Consider the following 24,756-nt stretch of genomic DNA (forward strand, 5'->3'; position numbering starts at 1 on the left):
TCCATAGTGTGGGGCATTCTGGAACGGGGACCAGCCAAACTTTGCTCCGCCTCTATTCCTAGGGCGTCCTCCCCTTGATCTTCTGTTTCGGTTCTTCTTGTACTTGTCAGGCCACCCGCCGGAAAACACCTACTGGTACACTGCCTCGCCGACCGCATACTGACTGGATGCGAGCCGGGTGCCTAGATATCTACCTGGTGGGGGTGTGAAAAGGAAGAAGGGACTCGCCGGTTGCGGTCGTGTTCCATAGCCGCCATCTTAGTACTGGCATATATCGTAAATAGAGGGATAAGAGTAATTGAAAAAGAAGTTAGTAGTTAACAGGAACGCAAGGGATTAGCCATCCGCTGTGTGTATCTAAGAAAACGGAGAGGAAAAATTCGCTGGTTGTGGTTCCCCTCGATCGCCGCCATCTTAGAGCAGGCACCAGTTGTCAAAGTTTCTAAGACGTACAAAATCAAGAGAAATTAATAATAGGCAATGTCATAAGTGTTAAATTCATCTACTCCGTTCAGTGCATAAAAAACGGAGAAGGCTAAAGAGCCTTAGGGACGACTATACTCCATCCAACCGCAACCCCGGTTACAACACGGACAGCGATGGCTCGGATACTGGCTCTGATTTTTCAGACCCTGGTGGTAATTACATCCCCACGAACCGAAACAGAAGATCAAGGGGAGGACGCCCTAGGAATAGAGGCGGAGCAAAGTTTGGCTGGTCCCCGTTCCAGAATGCCCCACACTATGGACCTCCACCCCCACAATTCTTCTATGGGCCCCCACATTTTCAACAGCCATATCCTCCACAACCTTACCCGTATTGGGAACCCCAGAATCAAGAATCTAATCAGCCTTTTTTAGGGAGAGGCAAAAATCCACCAAGAGGAAGAAACAGACGCGGCCAGCAAGTCCAATGGGCACAGCCACTGGAATCAGTGAGGAGTCACACACGGAGCATGGGCCCACCGAATCTGCCCTCTACAAGCAACAACCCAGTTTGATAGTCAACCTATCTAACCACTCTTTAACACCAATTCAAAAAAATGTGTTGGAGAAGGGTTTAGGGTTTGTACCCACAGCAACCTTGGATAAATTTAAACTGATCTGCGAATTGAAAGAATTTATACGCAGAATCAAGTTGGAAGTTTTTTTCAAAGACAAAGAACCAGACCTTACATCTAAGACGGACACAGGACTGCACAAAAAATCTAATTTCACACCTCCTCCCAATACCCTTCCTATTGAATTACTAGCATTCGAAAAAGCAGTAATTAAGGAGATTAGGGAATTGGACCCTAAATCCATAAGAGTCTTCCATAACACAAGTAAAATTGAACAAGAGGCGATTCACCAACTCTCCAAAGACGAAACTGTCACTATTAAACCAGCCGACAAGGGGGGAGCCATAGTCCTCCAAGAGACATCAGATTACCAAACTGAATGTCTCCGACTGCTGGACGACAGAAGAAACTACCTAGCTACACCAACCAACCCAACTGAACGGCTGAGGATTGAGATTGCGAACCTGGTTGAAGAATCCCTTGTCAATGACTGGATTAGTAGAAAAGAGGCGGAATTTCTGGAAAACAAGCAACCAGTCATCCCCTACTTTTACACTATCCCTAAGATACACAAGTCTATGGTGAAACCACCTGGCAGGCCCATAGTTTCAGGAATTGGTTCTATTCTAGAACCCCTGTCGAAATTCGCCGACGCTTTTTTGAGACCACTTGTCCAAGCGACCGACACGTATCTACAAGACACTAAAGCTGTTCTGTGTCTAATTCAAAATCTAGAATTCAATCCTACAACCAGCATCTTAATCAGCCTCGATGTGGAAAGCTTGTACACCAGTTTACCACACAAGGATACACTGGACATCCTTGAGGAAGTACTCTTCGAAAATGATTGGGCTTACCACACACCCAGACATGTGGTGTTGGAATGCTGTCGCCTAGCTCTAACAGAAAATTTCTTTCAATTCAATGATTCTTTGTTCAAACAAACCCACGGTACGAGCATGGGAAGCACCTTTGCGCCGAGCCTGGCTGGGCTCTACGTACACCATCTGGAACGACATAAGATCCTCCATAACAACAACCCACACATCAACAATATCAAGTTATGGAAGAGATACATCGACGATGTGTTCCTCATCTGGGAGGGTAACGAGACGGATTTTGAATCCTTTTTTCTCTGGCTTAACCAACAAGATCCATTTCTAAAGTTCACCTTCACCATGAGCAGATCAGATTTGGTCTTTCTTGACCTTAACATATCGGCGCGCGACGGCCGCCTGATCACGACTACACATTTTAAACCTACGGCAAGAAACTGCCTCTTGGTATATGAGAGTTTCCACCCGAGAAGTCTCAAAGATAATCTACCCTTCGGGCAATTCTTACGTCTAAGACGCAACTGCACCACGAGAGAGGACTACAAAAGGCAAGCTCAAGATTTATCCAAAAAATTGATGCAACGACATTACCCATCACATCTTGTGTCCAAAGCACAAAAACGAGCATCCAACAATAACCGTGATGCGCTTCTGGAACCTAAACCTGAAAAAACATCGGATAAGAATGTGAAACGACAAATCTGCATCACAACTTTCAACACCGCATCTGATCTGGTGACCAAGATCATCAAAAGACATTGGCGAATCCTCAACAGTGGGGGTCTTAATCTGCAACTACCTATGTTTAGCCATAAAAAAGCAAAAAACATCAAGAACTATTTGGTACATACCAGACCTAATTCAACAAGGACGGTTGGTCCAGTACGCCTACTACACCCACTCCCAGAGGGACATTACCCCTGTGCCAACTGCAGTGTATGTCACCTAACCACAGCAACTAAGACTGTCACCTGCAACAATGGCATGACGTGGAATCTGCGATCCTTTACGAATTGCAACACTACCGGGGTAGTATACCTCATTACATGCGTATGTAATCTTCACTACGTGGGAATGACCACAAGAAAAGTGAGCACGAGAATGGTCGAACACCGCAGCAACTTCAGATGCAAACATAATAACACCAAAATGACGACGCATTTCTTGGATAAACAACATACACCAAATGACTTCAGCTGGGTCATTCTCGAACATGTCAGTAACTATCCCAACAGGGAGAAGAATCTACACGAAAAAGAACAACGTTGGGTGTTTAAACTGCGTTCAGACGACCACGGCCTTAATGATGATATACCATGGGGCCATTTCACTACAAACTGAGTTATCTGTCAGCAACCTCTTGTTATCCAACCACTTTGTTTTTGGTACCCTAAATGTATCAGCCTAAAATATTATATTTGGCAATTCGAGCACGCCATTGCGTTTTATTGGGTCTAATAATACGAGTGATATATTTTTCTCGAGTTATTTTTCAAGTGGCCCTTACAAGCAAGATTACAACTGAAGTAACTATCTTTTCATTTCACCCATGAGAGGTGTATATGGTTTTGTGTCGAACCTAGCATGGAGGTTTGTTAAAAACCTAGCATGGAGTCACTAATGGGACTACTAGTTCCCCCAATCTATGGGCTTATACTCATTGATTTTCAAAGAATTAGTGTGGCACTGCTTGGTTACCTTTTCTTACACGTTCTTCCCTACCTAAGATGGCCGAACCTATTTTAGTTACGAGATTTGACACCCTAAGGCTCTTTAGCCTTCTCCGTTTTTTATGCACTGAACGGAGTAGATGAATTTAACACTTATGACATTGCCTATTATTAATTTCTCTTGATTTTGTACGTCTTAGAAACTTTGACAACTGGTGCCTGCTCTAAGATGGCGGCGATCGAGGGGAACCACAACCAGCGAATTTTTCCTCTCCGTTTTCTTAGATACACACAGCGGATGGCTAATCCCTTGCGTTCCTGTTAACTACTAACTTCTTTTTCAATTACTCTTATCCCTCTATTTACGATATATGCCAGTACTAAGATGGCGGCTATGGAACACGACCGCAACCGGCGAGTCCCTTCTTCCTTTTCACACCCCCACCAGGTAGATATCTAGGCACCCGGCTCGCATCCAGTCAGTATGCGGTCGGCGAGGCAGTGTACCAGTAGGTGTTTTCCGGCGGGTGGCCTGACAAGTACAAGTGAGTAACCACGCAGCAGGGGGTTGCCTTTGCCCCTCGTAATCTTAATGGTTCTCCACTCTTACTCTCTTCATTCTGCGCTGGAATTCCTACCAGGACAGCGCTTGAAGTACTTTGTTACTTTATGGCTTGTACCTTTATCCTAGGTGTACGAGTGTCCAACCCCCCCTCAGTCGACCATGAGGCACAGTTTTGCCTTTTAAAATGTATGTATTTTCGTTATTTTGTTTGTCTTGTGTGTAATTTATGTTGTCAGACGCATATTTTTTGACTTTGTGTGTGCTATTAAATGTGCACTTCGTGCATTCACAATCACCTTTATTCACTATATAGCTAGACGCCAGCATGAATGATGTACTGTCGGGAGAACTATACAGTGGCACAATTATAATTTGTGAATAATGAGCATTGCGACACTGGTGCATAGTGTTTTCACCTTTTTTTATCCTAAGACAATAATGCATAATCTGCCTTTTCTCCCCTAATGTCTGTTTTCCATCCTACAGAATTCCATGAGACGTACATTACGTATGTATTTTGAATAACGCATGCTTAATTTGCACAGCGTTTTTCGTTTTTTTCACTTATTTTATGCACCAATTTAGGTCTTCTAGGAGTGGTATTCACACTGGGCTGGTCCCAGTGTAGTCCTGATGAAGAGCTTGGGAAGCTTGAAACTAGTCGACAACATATGCTAGGTACACTTACCCATTATAGTAGTTATCTCTAGCATATTACCCACTTTTTTAATTAATTAGCTAGGAGCAACAATAAATTTAGATTGGCCCACTAGTTAATTATTTTAACTCACTTTAAACCACTCCACACCACAACACTTGCACAACACATAGTCTTGTTCAGTGCTCCTACGTAAATCCGCAAGTCGCAGCACGCCTCAGTCCGTAGAGGACTGAGAGGACCCCAATGATGAAGCATGTCACCGTGGGGAAACCCTGGTGAGTGAGGGGACTAAAGAAAGGAATTGCCCTTTCTTTCTTTTTCTTGGGTTTCTCGGGAAACAAGTGCTTTCCCTATACCCTTTTGGTTAGGTTCTCATAATCTGACGACATAAATGTTCTGTCATAAATGTCAGTAATAAAAATATCCTTCTTTTGGGTATAAATTGTATTATTAACTGCAATGGAGTGATATTTTTGGAAACAGTATTTTGGACACAATATTTACATCAGACGATATTCTGACAACTATATTCTGGTAGCATACCATGGTACCAGAGGAAGTGAGACCAAAGAGTCTACTACTGTAGTTCGACAATGTAGAGGATCAATTATAAGAAACAGAAATCATTTATATCCTGCTCATTCCACTATAGAGGGAGGACCTTTTCTTGTCCAACATGCTTGTATTTAAATGGGACTATGGATTTCTGTTATATGTACAAGTTGGATGTAGATACCGGATGAGTGTTATATTTGTGTTTTGTCTTACATTTCCCACTTGTAGTGATATTTGGATAACTGGATAAGGAGTAGTAAATGCATTTATAATCCACTTACAGTTGACATCAATTATTGTCCTAGAAGAGAGAGCAATACTGTTACCTACTTGATTTGCTCAATCAATCAATAAGTTTATTAATCAGTAGATTTTTGTGCAACTTGTCACCCGAGAGGTTATCCAGGTGCTGGCTGGGTCCAGTTGATTAGCCAAATAGCCAGGCATTCAGGGACTTTCAGAATTCTAGAAGAGATGGGGAAGTCTGTAGATGAAATGGTAGCTCTTTCCATATTTTCACTGCTAGGTAGGAAAAGGAGTGACCTCCACAACTGCTACGTTGGATGCTGGAGGATGAGGGTTAGAGAAAGGGACGCAGAGCGGAGGTGTCTAGTGGGCTGATAGAAGTTCAGGCATTAGTTCAGGTAGGCGGTCCGCAGTTGTGAAGGGCCTTGTATGCATGGGTCAGGAGTTTGAACTGGCATCTTTTCTGTACAGGGAGCCAGTGGAGTTTCCTGAGGTAGGGGGTGATGTGGGTTTGTCTAGGGAGATCCAGTATGAGTCCAGCTGTGGTGTTCTGTATGGTCTGAAGTCATCAGAGGAGGTGAGCTGCAATCCCGGCATAGAGAGCGATGCCATAGTCCAATTGGCTGGAGATGATGGCCTTTGGTGATGGTGCATCTTGAGCTTTGGGGTAGCTATTTTAACATCTCAAAAAGCATGCAGAGAATGAAGAAGCAGGGGGAGGAGACGGAGTTGACTTGAGATGTCATGGTTAGCTTGTTGTCCAGAATGATGCCTAGGTTCCTACAATGGTAAGTGGGGGTAGGAGTGGGTCCAAGTTCTGAGGGCCACCAGGATGTGTCTCATGGGGAGCTTTTGTTTCTGGAAATGAGTACCTCTGTCTTGTCCGTGTTGAACTTCAGGCAGTTGTCCGTCGTTCAGTTAACAACATCTGTCATGCAGTTGTGGAAGTTGGTCTTGATGGTGTCTTCGGAGAGGGAGAGGATGAGTTGTGGGTCGTCGGCGTAAGATATGATGTTGAGTCCATGGGTTTTGGCGATGCTGGCCAGAGGAGACATGCAAGTGTTAAAGAAGGTGGCACTGAGCGAGCATGCTTGGGGTACTCCCCAGATGATTTCCTTGATTTCGGAGATGAAGGTGGGAAGGCAGACTTTTTGCATTCTTCTCGTGAGGAAAGAGGTGATCCATCTGAGAGTGGCTCCTTTAATGACGATGTTGTGCGGCCTTGTGATGAGTGTGTGGTGGGAGACCATATAGAAAGCTGCAGAGAGGTCTAGGAGGATCAGAGCCACAGTCTTTCCTTGGTTGAGTAGGGCTCGGATGCCGTTGGTAGCCATGATGAGGGCTGTTTCAGTGCTGTAGTTGCAGCGGAATCTGGATTGGGAGGAGTTGAGTAGGAGGCTCCATTCCAGAAGTGAGGAGAGTTGCTGGTTGATGGCTTTTTAAAATACTTTGGTCATGAAAGGTAGCAGGGAGATCGGTCGATAGTTGTTGATTTATCTGGAGTCTGCCTATAGTTTCTTTAGTAGGGTGTTGACTTCCGCGTGTTTTTAGTCCTCAGGGAAGGCGGCTGTAGGACTTGGCCTTTTTTGGCTAAAGTCTCTAAACGTTTTGCTTTCCCCCTAGACCTTTTTTCTGACATGGTGTTGCCAACTTAGGTGCTTTGGACAATTTGCCACTGCTAAACAGTGTCAAAGTGCCAGTGCTCGCTGTATAAAGTGAAATGGTAATTGGTTGTCCATGATTGGTATGTTTGCCTTACTTGTAAAGTTCCTAGTAAAGTGCACTATGTGTGCCAGGGCTGGTAATGCAAATGCTACTAGTGGGCTTGCAGCACTATTTGTCCAACCACACAAGTAGCCTTAAAAAGGGAACTCAGGCCTGCCATTGCAGTGCCTGCGCGCAGTTTCTTAAACTGTCATATTGGTCTGACAAGTGCACTCACTTGCCAGACCTTACCCTTCCCTTTCTATGCAACTCAGACACCCCTATGGTGGGTCTAGGGTACCCCCTGGACAGGGTGCAGTGCATGTGAAAGGTAGGACATGTACTAAGGTGTGTGCCATGTCCTGACAGTGAAATAATCTCCATTTAGTTTTTCACTGTTGAAAGACCATCTTGCCCATAGGACAGAATGGGGAGGCTGTGTAATGTTTTCCAGCCTATCTTCCCAGAGGCTTAAAATGGAAAGGTGAAGTTTAGTATGCCTGAACTCACAATGTAATAACAGTTCTTTTTATGAAGGTGGTTTTTGCATTGTGTGTTTAGAAACCACTCTTTTAGAAGTGGCTTAGTTTTTGTGCTCTAACATTTCTGTGTGTCTCTGCCTGGCTGTGAATTGACTGTCTGGATTTGAAAGCGATAGGATCTGGGGAATGTCTTGACCCAGGGGAGGAGGTGAGACAGCAACAGGCTGACCTGCATCTGGAGTGTCGGGGGAGGAGAAGCCCCTAGAGGTGAAGAGGCCTGGGTTGCTGCTATAAAACAATTGTCCCATCTCCTGCTGAGTGATTGAGAATCCAGACCCCCACTAATCAAAGGAAGAAAGGTGTCACTGGCAGGGAGGCACCCAGAACTAGTTTGAACAGGGATCAGTGCCTCCTGAACACAAGAACTTCAACGCCATTGAGGGGTATAACTATGAGAGATGAAGCCCCTGAACTTTGGAGAATGGCTTGATCAAGTGTGAACAAGACTAGAGCTACCTCTTGGTCAAGAGGACCTTTGCCAAGGAAGAAACCACTGAAGAGACTGAAGGATAGGACTGACCCTTGCTGTGTGTTCTGGGGCTGGCCTGCAGTTTTCTGTTTTAACCAAGGAAAGGCTAAAGGGAGTTTGCTGTGTGCTGTGTCCCCCTGCTTGAAAGGACTTTGCTGTGTGATGTATCCTGAAGTAACTTATCCCCAAGGGCCCGAAGTGAGCTGGCTCCCTGTTTCGGAAACACAGGAACACAAAAGTTTCCATGAGAGTCCCAGCGGCGCTGTGTGTGCATGCGTGTTGCAGCCTGAGACCCTCATAAGGTGTGCCCTGTGATCGTGGGCACCTGGAGTCCAAGCACGGATCAGCGATGCAGTGTGCGTGTGCTTTGTGCAGCATTAACCCCTTTGTGAGGATTGTCCAGGGATCGTGTGCACCGGAATCCAAGCGAGTCTCATCGACGCTGTGTGCGTTGTGCACTGTGAGACCTTCGTGAGGATTTGCCTTGTTATCGTGTGCACCGGAATCCAAGTGAGTCTCATCGATGCAGTGTGCGTGTGCGTGTGCGTTGTGCACCATGAGACCTTTGTGAGGATTTGCCTTGTTATCATGTGCACCGGAATCCAAGTGAGTCTTATCGACGCTGTGTGCGGGTGCGTTGTGCACCTTGACACCTTCGTGAGGATTTGCCTTGTTATCGTGTGCACCGGAGTTAAAGTGAGTCTCAGCAACGCTGTGCGCATGATCTTCGTGCAGCCTGAGACCTGTGTGTGGAGTGCCCAGTGATTGTGCACCCGAAGCTTAAGGAAGACTCAGCAATGCTGTGTGCATGTGCTCTGTGGCATCCTGAGATCTTCGTAACTGTAGCGGCCCGGACCGGCAGTCCCAGAGGAGCTGAGTTTCCGGCCCGAGCCCGCCGTTCCCAAATCACAAAGTTGCATTGGTGGCCCAGCCGCTGGACGAGGAGAGGAGAGTGAGTTTGCGCCCCCCCCCCAGGTAACGTGTGTCAACTCCTGGGGAGGGGTGCGGGCTCGGAGGGAGACGCTCTCGGCCTCTCTCTTGTTCCAGCAGCGCGAGCCTCTGCTTTGGCAAGTATCGCGGCCCGTATTGCCAAGGGAGTGGCAGTACAAGGGCCAGAGTGCAGAGCTGCACTTTTTGATTACATCGTACCCATGTTGGGGGCAACTTTTGAGAGGCTGACTGCAAGTCAGAAGGAGAGGCGGAGAGACCGCCCAAGGCACAGTGATTGGTGCCTGAGTGTATTACCCATTATTCAATTTCTGCATAACGGAGTACCTCACTGTCGTATTACACATTGCATCATTTCTGCATAATGGAGTACCTGATTAGAGTATTACGCATTGCATTATTCCTGCCTAACGAACTACCTGATTAGTGTATGACGCATGGCATTTTATCTGCATAACGAACTACCGGATTGTCATATGACGCATAGCATTGTTTCTGCATAACGAACTACCTGATTAGAGTATTGCGCATTGCATTATTCCTGCATAACGAATTACCTGATTAGTGTATTACGTATTGCCATATTTCTGCATAACGACATACCTGGTGGTTGTATTACGCATTGCATTATTTTACCTTGCGAAGTGCCTGATTCTTGCGTTACGCATTGCATTCTTTTTACATTGCAGAGTGTTCGATTGCTGCGTTACGCCTTACAGTATTTTACATTGCAAACGTGCCTGATTCTAGCATTACGGACTGTATAACATGATATTAGGATTACAGGAGAATGTTTAGAGGTGCTCATTAATCCCGCCAGAACTTACAAGGGCTGGCTGGCCTAACAACCGGCCAGGAGAAATAGTACACAACCTCATGTGTTGGATTTATATTGTGTGGTCTTATCGTATAGCTTTTTATATAAAGTTTATACTCATTTTTATAAAACTCGTGTGGAGTCTATTACTGGTGTCATCATTGGGTTGTTGTGAGCGTGGTTGCAAATACTTTACACATTTGTCTTGAAGATAAGCCTGGTTGCTCATGCCAAGCTACCCAGGAGGTGAGCAGGGCTATCTAAGAAGGTGACCTTTCTTTCCCTGACTTTGGAACGTGGGTCCCTACTTGGCCTAAGGTACCTACCTCAGCCAACTAGGGATCCCGGGTCTAACAGTGGCCATGGCAATTGAGGTGTTGAACAAGGTGGTGAGTATGTGGCTGATTCTGGCTTCGCCTAGCTTGAAGATGTGGTGAGGACATGGGTCGTTTGGGGACCCTGAGTGGACTGAGTTTGTGATGGAGGCGATGTCCTGTGGGGCGTGCTAGTTCCATTCAGTTAGTCAGAGGTCTGTGATGGTAGCAGGGTCGTAGTTTTGCTTGAGAAGTTGGTAGCCTTGGGTTGGGGTTTGAAATTTCCGTAGTTGTTGGCGATTTTGTTGTAGAAGAAGTTTACAAGGTTGTTGCAGATTTCATGTGAGGGGGTAATGTCTTTTGTGGCTGAGAGGTTGGAGAATTCTTTGATGATGTTAAGGAGTTCTTTGCTGTTATTGGAGCTTGATTCAATTAGTGAGGCTTAGGCCTTTTTCTTCGATTCTCTCCCAATTGCCTGTTGTAGAGGTTGGAGGCTGTCTTGAAGACGATCTTGTTGGTCATCTTCTTGGTGGTGCACCATCTCCTTTCCAGTTGGTTACAGTGTCGTTTAGTGGTTCTGAGGATTTCAGTGTACCAGCTAGCCTGCTTTGTGGACCTTCTGTGGGTGTTGTTGCTGATGGGAGCAAAGCTGTTGGCAATCTAATTGTTGAAGTTTCTGACGTTCTAGTCTAGGTTGTTGAAGGAGATGGGGTGAGTAGTGTCAAGGCTGTTGATCCATGTGTCCTTTGAGACGTTGCTCCAGCTGTGTTAGGGGCATTGGGTAGACTGAGGCCCGAGGTCCATCAGCTGGTGAGGTTGAAATAAATGATGTAATGGTCGGTCCAGATGAGTTCCGGGGTGTGGCTGTACCCGGTGCGGTCTGTGGAGGTGAAGATGGGGTCTAACTTGTGGCCTGTGGTGCAATGTGGTGTGGGTGGAGTCATGGACGAGTTGGCTGAGTCAGATGTTGTTCATGCTCTTAAGGAGGTTGATAGCGTTGATGTCATTGTGGTCATCGAGATGGTAGTTAAGGTCACAGTTGAAAATGTAGTTGTTGTAGTCTGTGGTGCGGGGATGATTAAGTCAGCAATGAAGTTTCAGATGGCTGGGCCTGGTCCTGGAGAAAGGAAGGCGAGGGTGCCCCTGATGGTGGCTTTGCTGTCTGTTTGGAGTGGGAAATTGAGGTGTTCCATGGATTGGGTAAGGTCATCATTTGTGATGGTGCATTGGATGGATTCCTTGTGTATGATGGTGATCCCTCCGCCAGGCTTGTTGATGCAGTGTATGATCTTGTATCCTTCGGATATTACGATGTTCCGGTTGGAAGTGGAAGTGGGGTTGAGCCAGGTCTCAGTGAGGAAGAGGACATCGGGTGTGAGGGTGCAGATGAGGTCCCACATCTCGGTGGTGTGTTTGCATAGTGAGCATCTGTTGAAAAGGACATGTGCAAGTTGGTGTTTTTGGTCAGGTGGTGTCTGTGGTGTGTTTGGGGTGGGGCTGGTTGGCGGGCTGGTGTGTGTGCTGTGGCAGCTGAAGTGGCAGTGGGTGCAGGTGAAAGGTCCTACCGTGTAGCATGGGTCAGCGCGGTGGCAGAGTTTGTTGTGGCATCGGGGTCGAGGGTGGAGAGCTCAGCGATAGTGTATCTTTGGGGGGTGGGAGGGCCAGGGGCCTTGGCCTTGTGTGTGGTCCACTCACTGTGGGGTGCAGATGGGCTTGTCTTTGAACAACGATGGGCGGGAAAACACTGGCAGCAGTGGTGTCACTGGATCAGGCTGGAACAAGCTGGAACTGGAGGCTTCAGGAAAGTGGCAGGCTAGGTGTCCAGGTGCCTTTATGTTTAGAGGAATTATAAATGTAGTTTGGTTCATGATTCTGTCCAGTTAAGGATGAAATTGTGGATGAAGGGTTCCCTTCCCTACACCTTTTCCTACATTGAACCCTACCAATTATTCATACAGTAAAAAGGTATATGGTAAACATTAGATTACGTTTGTACAAACTGCATTAATGTCTTCACTGTCTTTTGGATAGGTTTGCGCTATACACATAACACACATGCACTAACATAATATCAAGTGAATAACAAAGTAAACGTAATTAATATAAATCAACTTTTAAAACTTGGGGAATCTCAATACCATACCAATAGAAAAGTCTGAGGCAGTGAAAATTACTAAAAGAGAAAGAGATATAGCAGCAAGATGTGGAGCATACTAATGGAAAAATAGTATGAGTTACAGTGGCATACAGTAAATAAATTATATGATGAAATTAGTCATATATCACCAAATACTTGTCCCAGACATTGTGGAAAGAGTGGCCTTTGCTAAACATAGTGAATGCCATTATTTCATAGGAGGTTTGGGTTGCCTTACTGGCAAGACAAATAGCTTATACACGACTTGTATTTAGAATACCACTTTCTTGTTTGGCAATTGTTTGTGAGACATATTGAGATCCAGAGCACTCTATTGTGGTTGTAGCTGTTGACATGGAATTAGTCTTTGAGGATGATGTAATCAGCCATTACCATACATACATTTATAGAGCAGTAACCTTAGTTAATTACAACATTGCCTTCATTTTAAACTACTAATATTATATACAAATCAACAAACCTTTACCTTTCTGTCTTTTAAAAAAAATAAATTCAATACTGTTGGCAACAATAATAATATTAAACTATATTCTTAGCTTAAGTAGCCTTCTTTTTTCAAGTTACATTATTATTTTAAATTGTTTAAAAAACAGTATTTTAAAGTTTTTTTTATTATATGCAAATCAAAAAATGCTCTAGGAAAATGTTTAAATAAACATCCACTATAAAATCATTAAGAAAAATCTTGAAGATATAAAAAAACAGTCTAATATAATGAGTAACATGAATGTAGGGAGTATTTTCAGATAATGCACACCCAACTCTCTACAGTTACAACTGAAAACGGAATAATGCAGAAATATAAGCAACAGGTTAAAAATGTACTTGGCCTTATTATGATTTTGGCTGTTCTTCTGCGGCACCGCCACTGCTCCGTCTGCAGGAGGACCACCAAGGCCGTGGTGAACCCGCCAGCCAGATTTAGAGTTGAATCCAGGGTGGGTAGATCCATTTTGTGGCAGTCTCACGGCAGTGGGGTGTTAGGCTCATAGGAGAGCCTGACCTGCAGCCTGCCGCCGTGACAGCACCGACTGCATGTACCTGCACAGTGTTGCATGCATGCCACATCATGCAGGAATGGGGGTGCAATTGCAGCGGGGCACAACATGTGCCCCCCTGCATGCACTCCCCAGACCCAAATCTGGCAGGGGACCCTGTTGGGGCCCCCTCAGTTGCTTCTCCGCCATCCTTATTATGACCGACGCATCGCTATGAAAAGGGCGGTGAAAAGGAAACTCGTAATATGCTTGGCAGTGACAGCAGCCGCACCGCCAGCATATTCCTGCCAGTTGCAGACCGCTGGCCCAGCGGGATCCTTGATCGTGCTGGTCCAACTGCCACACTCCGAAAACTGCGGGCGAAACCGCAGTGTGGTGGTAGTCGGACTGCCACCAGAAGTACGGCGGCCCTGAGGACCACCGTACTCGTAATAAGGCCCTTAGTAGTTAAAAGAAATTAAATATATCCTACTACATTTTACAAGAAGAAAAAAGCCCTATAAAATCAATTTAATTTAAAAAGAAAATAATTAAATTACGGTAGCACATATATCAGGCGATCTGAATAGGGAAAAGTGTTAAAATGCAAACTAAAACAACACAATATTCAATAATTCTATAAAAACACCTCCATTATACTCTCCCTACAGAAAAGGTACCTTAAAAAACTGTATTTAATTACAATATTAAAAGTTCTCTGATGCAACAGCACCCATCCATTCTTGACCAGAATGCTACACTGAATGAAGAAACAAACATAAAAGCTGAAAATGCATAGTAAAATGGCCACGGTCAGAAATAGAAAAGGGACAATCCCACCCATAGGAACAAAAAATTTAAACATAAAAAAATTCTAATTGTAAATAAATGTTTTTTTAAACATTAACTTTTTTCTTTTTTTACATTATGAATATTTTAAAGAAAACAATAATGTCTTAATTTATTTGAAAAATGTGTTAAATATATAATATACTTATTTATGCAGTATAAATTAATGAAAGTTTTATAAACCCATTTTTATAACATGAAATAATACTCTACATTTTGGGGAATTATTTATCAATTTTAAAATTACAAATTGTGATATTTTTATATTTTTTAAATTACTCCCCACATAGGTCCCTTAAACTCATTACATCCTGCTCATAAAAATAAATTGATAGTATTTAGAAGATATACTAGCAGAGTATTACTTGATTAATTGAGTATTTCCTGCTCAATTTGAAATATGATTAACGCAAGACATACAACATAGGGATTATCAGAGAAGAAGGACGGCGAGGAAGGAGAGCGGCCATGGCGAGGAGGAGGCAGCCACGGCAGGTAAGTGCCTTTTTTCTTACTTTATAATTACTTTGGGATGGGGGAGGGAGCGGAGTTCCACTAAGTTTTTTTCCAACTCCGTGGAACTCCTCTTAGAGGGACTACGTCTGCTCCGCCTGGGGTTAATGATTTGCCAGTTTGGCTATGAAATGTTACGTAACGGAATGAGCTCCTTCTAGGCAATTTGGTTTACGAAATTCAGTGAGAATTTTATAGGATTCTTTATTTGCACATTTCGCATTTTTAGTTCTGTCCGAATAGTACCTTTTCGTAGCATTTTTGATAGCTGACTTGTATAATCTGTTAAGTTTCTGTAGGTGAAGTCTGTCTTGATTGGTGTTTGTTTTGAGCCAGGCACATTACAGCTTTCTGATTAGTTGTTTTATCTGTGTTTTACTCCAAGGTGCCTGTTTTCCTTTGTTCTGTTGGGTCATTTTTAGTGGTATTCGGATATCAAAAGCTTCCTGTAGCCACCCATATAGTTTTTTAACAGAATTTATTGTGTCTAGATCTGTACTGGATGTTAGCTGTGTTTCTAAGTGTTCCAAATTAAGTTTGCTCCACAGTCGATAGGTGGATGCAAATAAGTTGGTTTTACGTGCGTTACTTTGTGTGGTTTTATGTTGGAAAACAAGCAAATGGTGGTCTGACCATGTGAGTGGAGTAATTGTTTGAAAGTTAACGAGTTCTGTATTTGCAAAAATGACATCTAGGATGTGCGTCTCGGCCAGTGATGATAGTTTTTGGATAGGGCATATTGGGTTTGTCAAACCAAATGTTAAGGTCACCCAGAATGCATAGGTTGGAGTGTAGTGTTATCAGGTTAGATGTTAGAGGTCTAGAAGTGTGTCTGGGAATGTTGCATTGCTAGGTGGAGGTTGTAGGAAGCTAGCTCTGTATATACTATACCAAAGTAAGGTATAGTGTGCACATAGTCCAGTGGATCCCCAAAGGCGTACAGAGGTAAAAGTAGATAATACCTTACTCTCTAGTTGTGATAGTGTGGGCGAGCAGTAAGGTTTTATCAGAGGGTAGTTTTATGCATTTATTGTACACACTTAGGCAAGAAAGTAGGTCACAGACTCAAAGACTGAACTACTTATTTGTATCAAAAATATTTCTTTGTCAAAAGTGGGGAGCGAAAGAGACACCGTCACTTGCCGCCTGGTGTGGGGATCTCGATTTGGCCATGGTGGCAGAGAAAGCAGTGTTTGTAAATCAGGGCTGTCCGGGGAAATGGAACAAGATATAGGGGGCATGGAATAAATACAGGGGATACATTTGTGAACCCCCAGACCTCGAAGCAGAGGAGGACTCAGATAATGAAAACGGAGGAGAGTTGGAAATGTAATGTGAAGACAGTTACCAGTCTAAGGAAATGTTTACGATTTTATAAAACCAAGTGTCACAATTTTCATCAATGCAAAGGTAATGATTATATGTATATGCTTCAATATGTCAGAAATATCTATGCCTTGAACATGAAAATAATGAAAAAGCAGTTTTAAAAAAATATATATATTTCTTTGTTGTATTTTATTTGTAGAACCAAGCAGGACTTTATACAGGTAAATAGATTTGTACTTTTCCAGGCATATTGATCATCAAGCAAGCTGGATGAGAATTTTGTTACAGGTTTGTGCAAAGATTAAATTACCCTTGAATTACTTTTGGATTATTTTTGGATTACTTTTGATTACTTTTCAGATTACTTTTTTTACTTAGTATGATGTGCCTAGATATTACATTGGGACATTTCCTAGATAAAAGGTGAGTAAAACAGTTTTTATCAAAACACACTTTCTTATGTTTCCATACAAACACCCTCAACACTGAAGTTTTTCAGAGGAAAACAGTCAATGCAATCCTATGGAGTAAAATGAGGTTATCGGTCTGCAGGTAAGTAAACGGTCTTGAGTGTTGAGTTTCTGGGTTAGAACAAGGATCCCCCAGGGTCAAGGATGCACTAGGGAGGCCGGGTGCAGACTGCTGAGACCCAATGTTAGCCTATGGAGCTCAGGGGGCCATTGGTTTGTGGCTGCTCGTGGGCTGGCCACAAGGTTGAAGGAGCAAAGCTCCTAGGGCTAAGCTCAGAGTGAAGGTGGATCCAAGTTAGCACACAAGGTGCACCCACAGCAGCACAGGGGCGGCCGGACGCAGGGTGCTGGAATGACGTCGGGTGCCCTGTTGGTTTCAATGGGAAAGCTCCGGTCAGAACAAACACTGCAGGCTCAGGCATCAAGATCTCTTGGAGGCGACCAATGGTTGGAGAGCTAAGTTGGGATGTAGAGTGATGCTGGGACACCATCAGTTGAGCCACTCAAGTCTGTGGGGAGTCAGGTGCAGGGGGGTCTTTTGGCATTGGGTTTTTCTTACCGGCTCCGGTCGCGTTCGGGGGGACCCTCCAGATAGAGACTGCAGGCGTCATCGGGAGGCATGAGGTAGGTCCAGATCCCAGGTCAGGATTGCCAGGGAGACCTCCTCGTGATGTTGGGCCACTCAAACTCAGGCCATGGGCATCAGGTGGCGAGTGGTGCAGACTTGTGGATTTTGCCGGAGCCAGAGTCTGATTCTTGAGCAAGTCGGTTGCTCACGGGAGACATAGTCTTTGTAGGGAAGGCAGGGCAGGTCCTCTGGGTTCTGGGGGGGAGCTGCTGAATGCAGGACATGCCGAGATTCTGCTGCAGCAGGTCAAGGTCAGAACAGGCCAGTAGGGCTGGGGCAAAGACAGTTGGTGTCCTACTCTTCTTCCTTCAGCACAGCTCTTCCGTTCTTCTTCTTCTTGGCTGCCTGAGGAGGCAGGGTTCAGGTTGCCCCTAAACACTAAATTTAGGGGCATTTCAGGTAGGTACAGGTCGGGACCAATGGGTCCCTTTCTTGTGGTCGGTACACCCCCCATTATGCCACCCTCCGTGGGAGGGGGGCATAAGCCTCACCCTGGTTGGCTGGGTCTCTCCTTCTTCAAGATAGTGGGGAGTTGTGCTTCGCTTCACCTCGCCTCCACCACCTGAGGAATGGGGTTGGCACAGGTGGGAACACCTCTCCTCCTATCTTGGTTTTCCCGCTGGTTCTCCTTCCAAAGTGGGGGTCAGAACCAGTGGGGGCCAGTTTGCTGGGAGCAGCAAATGGCTGGGTCAGCTCACAAAGGCGGCAAGGCTTTGAAGCTTCCCCTTCGTGGACCCTGCCCATCCAGGGGGAGGATATTTGGCACCTTGACCCAGGATGTGCTTTGTATCAGGACCCCGAGCGGGAGGCTCTCAACCCAGAGGTCCAGAAACATGTCTGGTGATGGCAGCTTGTGAGCAGCCACTCAGCCAGGTCACTAGAGTCAGGTCGCTTTTCAGGAGGCATCTCTAAGATGCCCTCTGAGTGCATTTGGCATTAAATTTCACACTGGCATCAGTGTGGGATTAATGTGCTGAGAAGTTTCATACCAATGTAATAGCAAATTCCCAGGCCATATACTCTTTATAGCTTTACTGTACTTACAATGTCTAAGAATGGACTTAGACACTGTAGGGGTACAGGGGGGCTCTTACACCTGTACTCTCGCCAGTGGTATAGTGCACCCAGCTAGAGGTGTGGCTTACCTATGCCAAAGGCAGTGGTTTGTAGGCATGGCACACAGGGATGTGTGCCATGTTGACTCTTCACTTTTCTCTGCACCAAAACACGCAGCCTGCAATGACAGTGTGTGTGTTAAGGTACAAGGCCTCTAAGGGTAACACAATATGGCTGCAGTCCTTAGAGGCGTTCTCTGGTCATAGTGCCCTTGGTACCCATGGTACCTTTTACAAGGGACTTGCATGTGGCCAGAGAGTTGCCAATTGAGTTTGCAACAGTACAGTTTTAGGGAAAGAACATAGGCCCTGGGTACCTGGTTGGCAGGAACCCAGGGCACACTTAGTCAAAGAGCATCAAAATCAGTCAAAAAGTGGGGGGCAACCATGCAAAAAGGGGTACTTTCTTCCAGAGGCCTGTAAAGGTGCAGGAAGTTACAGGAGGAAGATGGTGTAGGATTGCATCTGGTGAAAAGGACCTCACAACCTTGTATGGAGACATCATCAGCTTTAGTGATATGTAATGTTTGATTGAACACAGCAGCTAGGCCACCTTCTCTTTTGCCTACACGATTTTGTGTGATAGTTTGATAGCCTAGAAGAACTCCTTCATGCAGGACTGGAGCCATATCATCTCCCAACCATGATTCTGTTATGAAGAGTATGTCAGGTTTGGTGTAAGTGAGAAGGTCGTAGACGTGATGCGAACGAGCATTTATTAGCACACAGTTTAGAGAATGCGCTTTGGTGATAGTGTGACTTTGTTTTGTAGAAGAGTGAGCAGTATTTTGTGGGCTTGTAGCAGGTGTGTCCTTAGTGTTGGTATTAGCTGTATGAGTATAGCAATCGTGTAACTGTTCTGTATCGTGTTCCACCTCCAGCAGGTTAGGAAGGCATTTTGATGGGTCTGCGTGTGCAGGTGGTGGAGACGGAGGTTGAGAGCAAGTTGGTGAGCTGTGTTGTTTTTGTAGTCTAACCTTGTTGTGCAGTAGACATGTAGAAGCGAAGTTGTCACGGGTGGCTTGTTGCTTATGTTGTTTGCTTCTGTTTAGGGTGGAAGGTGTATGAGTTGAAGGTGGGGGTGCAGCATATGGGTCATGTATTAATGTTCTAAATTGTCCAATGGATGAGAGGTGGTTAAAAGAGAGTTGCTGTATGTGTGTTACGTGTGGGGGAAGAAAGAAAGCTTGGCATTGGAGTTTGCTCATGGTGTGTATCATTTGTGTAGTCAAGAAGGTGGCAGTGGGTGTATGTTTGTATTTTGTGGTGGAAAGTATTATGACGTGTTGAATGTGAGAGATTGTGTTGTGCTGCTGTGTGTTTCATGTTTTCTTTCTGAGGAGTAGTGAAAGGAGGTGCTTACATATTTGTATTCTGAGATGGGTCGGTATGTAAAGTATTATATGGGAGTGGAAGTTCCCTGGTAGAGGGGGTGGTGATGTGCTTTGTAAAAGTGTGTATGTGGTGTGTGAGAGGTGATGAACAAGAGTTAGAAATGTTTGTGTTATATTTTATTCTTGAAAAAGGTAATATGTTTGATGCAGTGGAGTGGAAGGGTTGTCTAATTGTGGTAAAATGAAGAGGAGGGTGTTGGAGAATGAAAAGATGGCAGGCTAAGTAAAGGTTTGTTAATGACAAAAAGGGGTCTGTTAGGAGTAATTAGAGTAGGGTGTGTGTGTCTGGATGGGATACAGTTAGGTATGGTGTGGAATTGGGTTGAGTTAGCGAAGAATGGATTGGTTAGTGGTATATGATAGAGTTGTGTATTGTTTGTAAACGATGGTGCAAATGTGTGGTAGATAGGATAGAAGGTTGTATAGGTGTGGTTTCTGTGGCTTTGTAGTGGATGATGTGACATTGAAATTCATGTAGGGTTTGTTTGTTGTAAATGAGTAGAGTACATGTGCTGTGAGTGTGTTAATCTGGTTGAGTAGAGTGGGTATTGGTGACTGAATTTGAATTGGAGCAGCACTTCTGGCCCTAGTCTGACCAGTCTTGAACAGGCTCAAACAGGCAGCTGCCCTCTGTTCTCTCACGCCTTACCCTCGAAGTCCGGGCTGAGACGCCCTGAGCCCTGGCCTTTAAACAGCCCTAGTGGTCTGGTGACCCCCTTTGGCCAGTGGGAACCCTAGCCTTAATCAATCACAACACTAGCCCAAGAACCAATAGGACAGTAGCCTCTAATAACCAATCACAACCCTAGTCCCAGCAGCCAATCAGGCACAAAACCCTAAGCCCTACGTCCAATAGAAACCCTAGCCCCAAACCTAGTCCGAGCAGCCAATCATGCAGGAAACCCTAAGTCCATTAGAAACCCTAACCCCAGCACCCTCAAATAATCAACCAATGAGAAAACTATTGCTAATCCAATAGAAACACCATAGAAATACCAGGTACAGCCACCAATCGGTGCACACATGTAAGATACAATAGCAGCCTAAATACAGTACCTGCTTCCTCCGGCAATGTTTACTGGCCAGGGGGCTGGAAGCTGCTCCTCAATTCAGAATCTCCTAGGAGACAGATAGGCTCAATCCACACTCTGCAGTTCTGCAGGTAAGGTCCTTAAACACTTTGCCCTCTCACAATACTCCTTTTCCAACACTTAAACAACTCACTCTCCTAGCCAAAATACAAGTGTTACAATCCCTTAAAGCACAGCTTAAACAACAAACAGCAGATTACTGCAGTCTCGGAGCACCCTCTGTTCAGTCTCTGATGTATAATTGCCCTGTTGCTAAGGGGGAGGTGAGGGTTTAATCTGGTTTCACCCACTTGCTAAGACAAAATGGGGGCTGGGTGTGGATTGCTTAACACACATGTCTGAGCACAGATCAGTTGAGAAGCTATGAGGGGAAATCAGGTAGTCATGGGCAATTTACAAATACAACAGGTTTTGGACTGCAAAGCCCACAATGCAACAGGTAAAATGAAACAGTCACAGGCAAGTAAAAACTTCAAGTTTCTAAAAAAAACAGGTGAAAAATGATACACTCACAGGCAGGTAAAAACTTAAATTTTTAAACTGTAACAACCACAAATAAAACAGGTGAAAATTAAGCAATCACGGATTGAGGGAAATTGCTTTTACATTTCAGGAAAGAAACAGCACACGTCTGCTTTCTTACCACCTCCTGGTCACTTAGGTCAAGAAGAAGGTCATCCACACAGTAATGTTTTGTGAAAGTGTGTGGATTTTACCAGGTAGCTGCTTTGCATATATCTGCTATAGGGATGATCCCTAGGAAGGCCATAGAAGCTCCTTTTGTTTGAGTAGAGTGTGCATTAGGAGGAGTGGATAGAGTCCTCTCGACTTTAGCATAACATGTCTGGTTGCATTTAACTATCCATCTGGCAACGCCTGACTTGGATAGAGGCTTCCCTTTGTGGGATTTGGAGAAAGGAACAAAATGTTGTTGTGTCTTTCTAAATGGCTTGCTTCTATCAACGTAGTACGAGAGCTTGTTTTACATCCTAAGTATGGAGAGCCCGTTCCGCAACTGACTCAGTTTGTGGGAAACAAATTGGGAAGGTCAATGGACTGATTATGGTAGAAATGAAACACTACCTTAGGGAGGAATTTGGGGTTGATGCGGCGGACATCCCTATCCCTATGTACTTGGAAGAAATATTTTTCCAGGGTTAATGCCTGGAGCTCAAAAACATGTCTAAGTGATGCGATTGCAAAACTAAATGCCACCTTCCATGATAGAAATTGGAGGGGGCAGTTATGTAGGGGTTCAAATGGAGGACCCATGAGTTTTGTGAGAACAATGTTAATATTCCAGAATAGTGCGGGTGCACCCGAGGTGGAATCACCATTTTAAGCCCTTCCATGAAGGCTTTATTAACAGGTACTTTGAATAAAGACAGGTGTTGTCTATTTTGGTTGTGCGTGCTTTGTCTTGAAATAAACTTGATTGACCAACTGACTGATATCTCCAACAGACTGAATTGTCTTTCTGGTTGAGTTTATGAATATTGAGAGAAGACTAATAATTATTATGACTATTTGACTATTTCCTGTTCAAAATGTGAAAGTACTGGCCTCAGCCTAATTCTTTGCAGTTTCTTAGACTCAAAGAGCATGCTTAAGGTCCTTATTTAGACTTTGGGAGATGCGTACTCCATTGCAAACAAAACAGATAGGACATCCGGTCCACCTTATTACAAGTGCATTACAACCTAATGCACTTGTAATAAGGTGTGCCAGTACAAAGGCAACGAAAATTGAAGATCCTGCAAAACGGAGCACCTGGAAGCAAGAGTAGATCATTCCCAGGTGCGTGAAAATATTGAGTCATAAGGATGCCTAAACTGAAGAACACCAAATGAAGGCACCTTTTGGTCCATACAGCAGCAAAGCAGAAGCATAGAACTTGGTTGGTGAGTACAGGAGTGTGTGTGCCCATCACACCAAGGCACTGAAGGAGGGGAAAAACATTGTCGGAATGGGAAAAAACAACAAGAGTTCAGGAAAGTGACGCAATGGTGGTTGAACTATGATTGAGGAACTAAGCAACTAAGCAGTTGTGAGGCAGCTGGACAGCCTCTTCGACTACCTCTTCTACTGCCTCTTTTTAAATTCCATTGGAAGTGCCTGCCATTCTTTGGTGCCTTGCTTTCAATGGTTCTTATGTTAGTCTGACCTGGAAGACTCACCTAATCCCTCTGTGCAACAGCAACTACTGAGAGCCCCTCCAAACCATTCAGTCATGTTTCATTCTGCACTTTCTCTTCCTCATCGTTCGAGAATCCCTGGGGATCGTGTTGTTCCGACTCTCCTACCACCTCTCTTCATGACAGATACATATTGATGCTGGTCACCAAATAGGAAATGATAGAATTTTAGACACAATCAGTGACTAACACATTTATTTTGTAAGCAGTGGTGTCGCTGATTCTGACAGTTGCAACACCAAATGTCATGTTATGAGTGATGCATAGCTGAGGGAGATAAGATCTTTCCTTGGCTGCCACATTCCACAATTTGTATGAGTTTCATCTCGACTGCCCTTATTAATGACTTCCTTGTGTCTTGCTGTATTATATGGCGATTATTTCAAATTCGTATTGTTTATTGTGGTACTTTAAAAAAACTAACTATGAAAGAGTTTTATATCTTTAATATTTTATTATACAAATTCTGAAACATTATCTTAGCAAACCTATGAACATTTTATATTTATAACTATGGCTATGAGAAAGTTAAAATTAGGATTTTGACACAGTGCATTCACGTAGGGCAAGGTTTGAAAATGTCCTTGGAAGGTGTCGAAGTAGTAAATTCCATTAAAAAGCCTCCTTGTGTGAGTCATCTTCCACTGATTAAACAAGATTTGAAGAAAGATGGGTCTAACAAGGTGACGTTTTGATAGTATTTGTTCTATAGTCTTTTAAGAAAAAGATAAGTAAGTACACAACAAAATGTTCTGGAGACAAAGGGCATGTCAAAGAGCATAGCAGTAATTGGTTATTAATGAAATTCATTGTAGTGATTTCATTGTAATACTTCGCCTGCCAGTAAATTACCTGCACTGATTTTCTGCCTGGGTCCTGTTGTTTTTGGTTCCCGCATTACTCCTTCAGTGAGTTTCTCACTAGGGCCTCTTGTTTTTGGTCCCCTCATAACCTTCCAGCACTTCTGACGTGACCCTGTTTTGAGTGCTAGGTGTGTTTTTTCCCATGGTGTGCTGATAGGTTTGTTTACCTCTCGTGTCTGCATATGTTGTCCCATTTCAGGTGGAATATATTGCCACCCTAGCTTCTGATTCTGGGTCAGGTAGCCTGCCTCCCTGTTCCATGCCTTAGTTTGTCCTCCCTAGTCACCAATATGCCAAACTTCCCCTGACCTGTGACTGCCATGTTGTGCTGGTGCTTTATTCTTTGTAATTATCTGTATATGGGTGCACTACCCATCCCGGCATTACCACTCCCCTCTCCTCTGTGTGGCACCGCTGCCTCACCCTGTTAAACAGCTTCCGATGGAGGTGACAGTGCTGCACATACAGCCTAACGGAAACACTTATTGTTATAAACTCGATAAATAGGCAATTTTACATCAAGAATTGAGTTTACCTTTTCTGATGGCTATGCAGAATTAAACATGTATGTTGATTTTTGCATAAAATTGATTATATATTGACTCGATGAAAAGGCAACCAATCAAACAGCATTTAAGGTCAATGTCCCTTTTCAGGAGAAACAGATGAAGTCATTAGAAAAGTTTAGGACAACCTCACAAATCTTTGCAGTCACTGATGTCTTGCATAGAACCTTTCTTTTTCTAAACTTTTCATAATTGTTCTCTTCTTTAAACTGTTTGTGTGC

This window comes from Triturus cristatus, chromosome 2_1 (assembly GCF_964204655.1).
Source record: "Triturus cristatus chromosome 2_1, aTriCri1.1, whole genome shotgun sequence".
Lineage (NCBI taxonomy): Eukaryota > Metazoa > Chordata > Amphibia > Caudata > Salamandridae > Triturus > Triturus cristatus.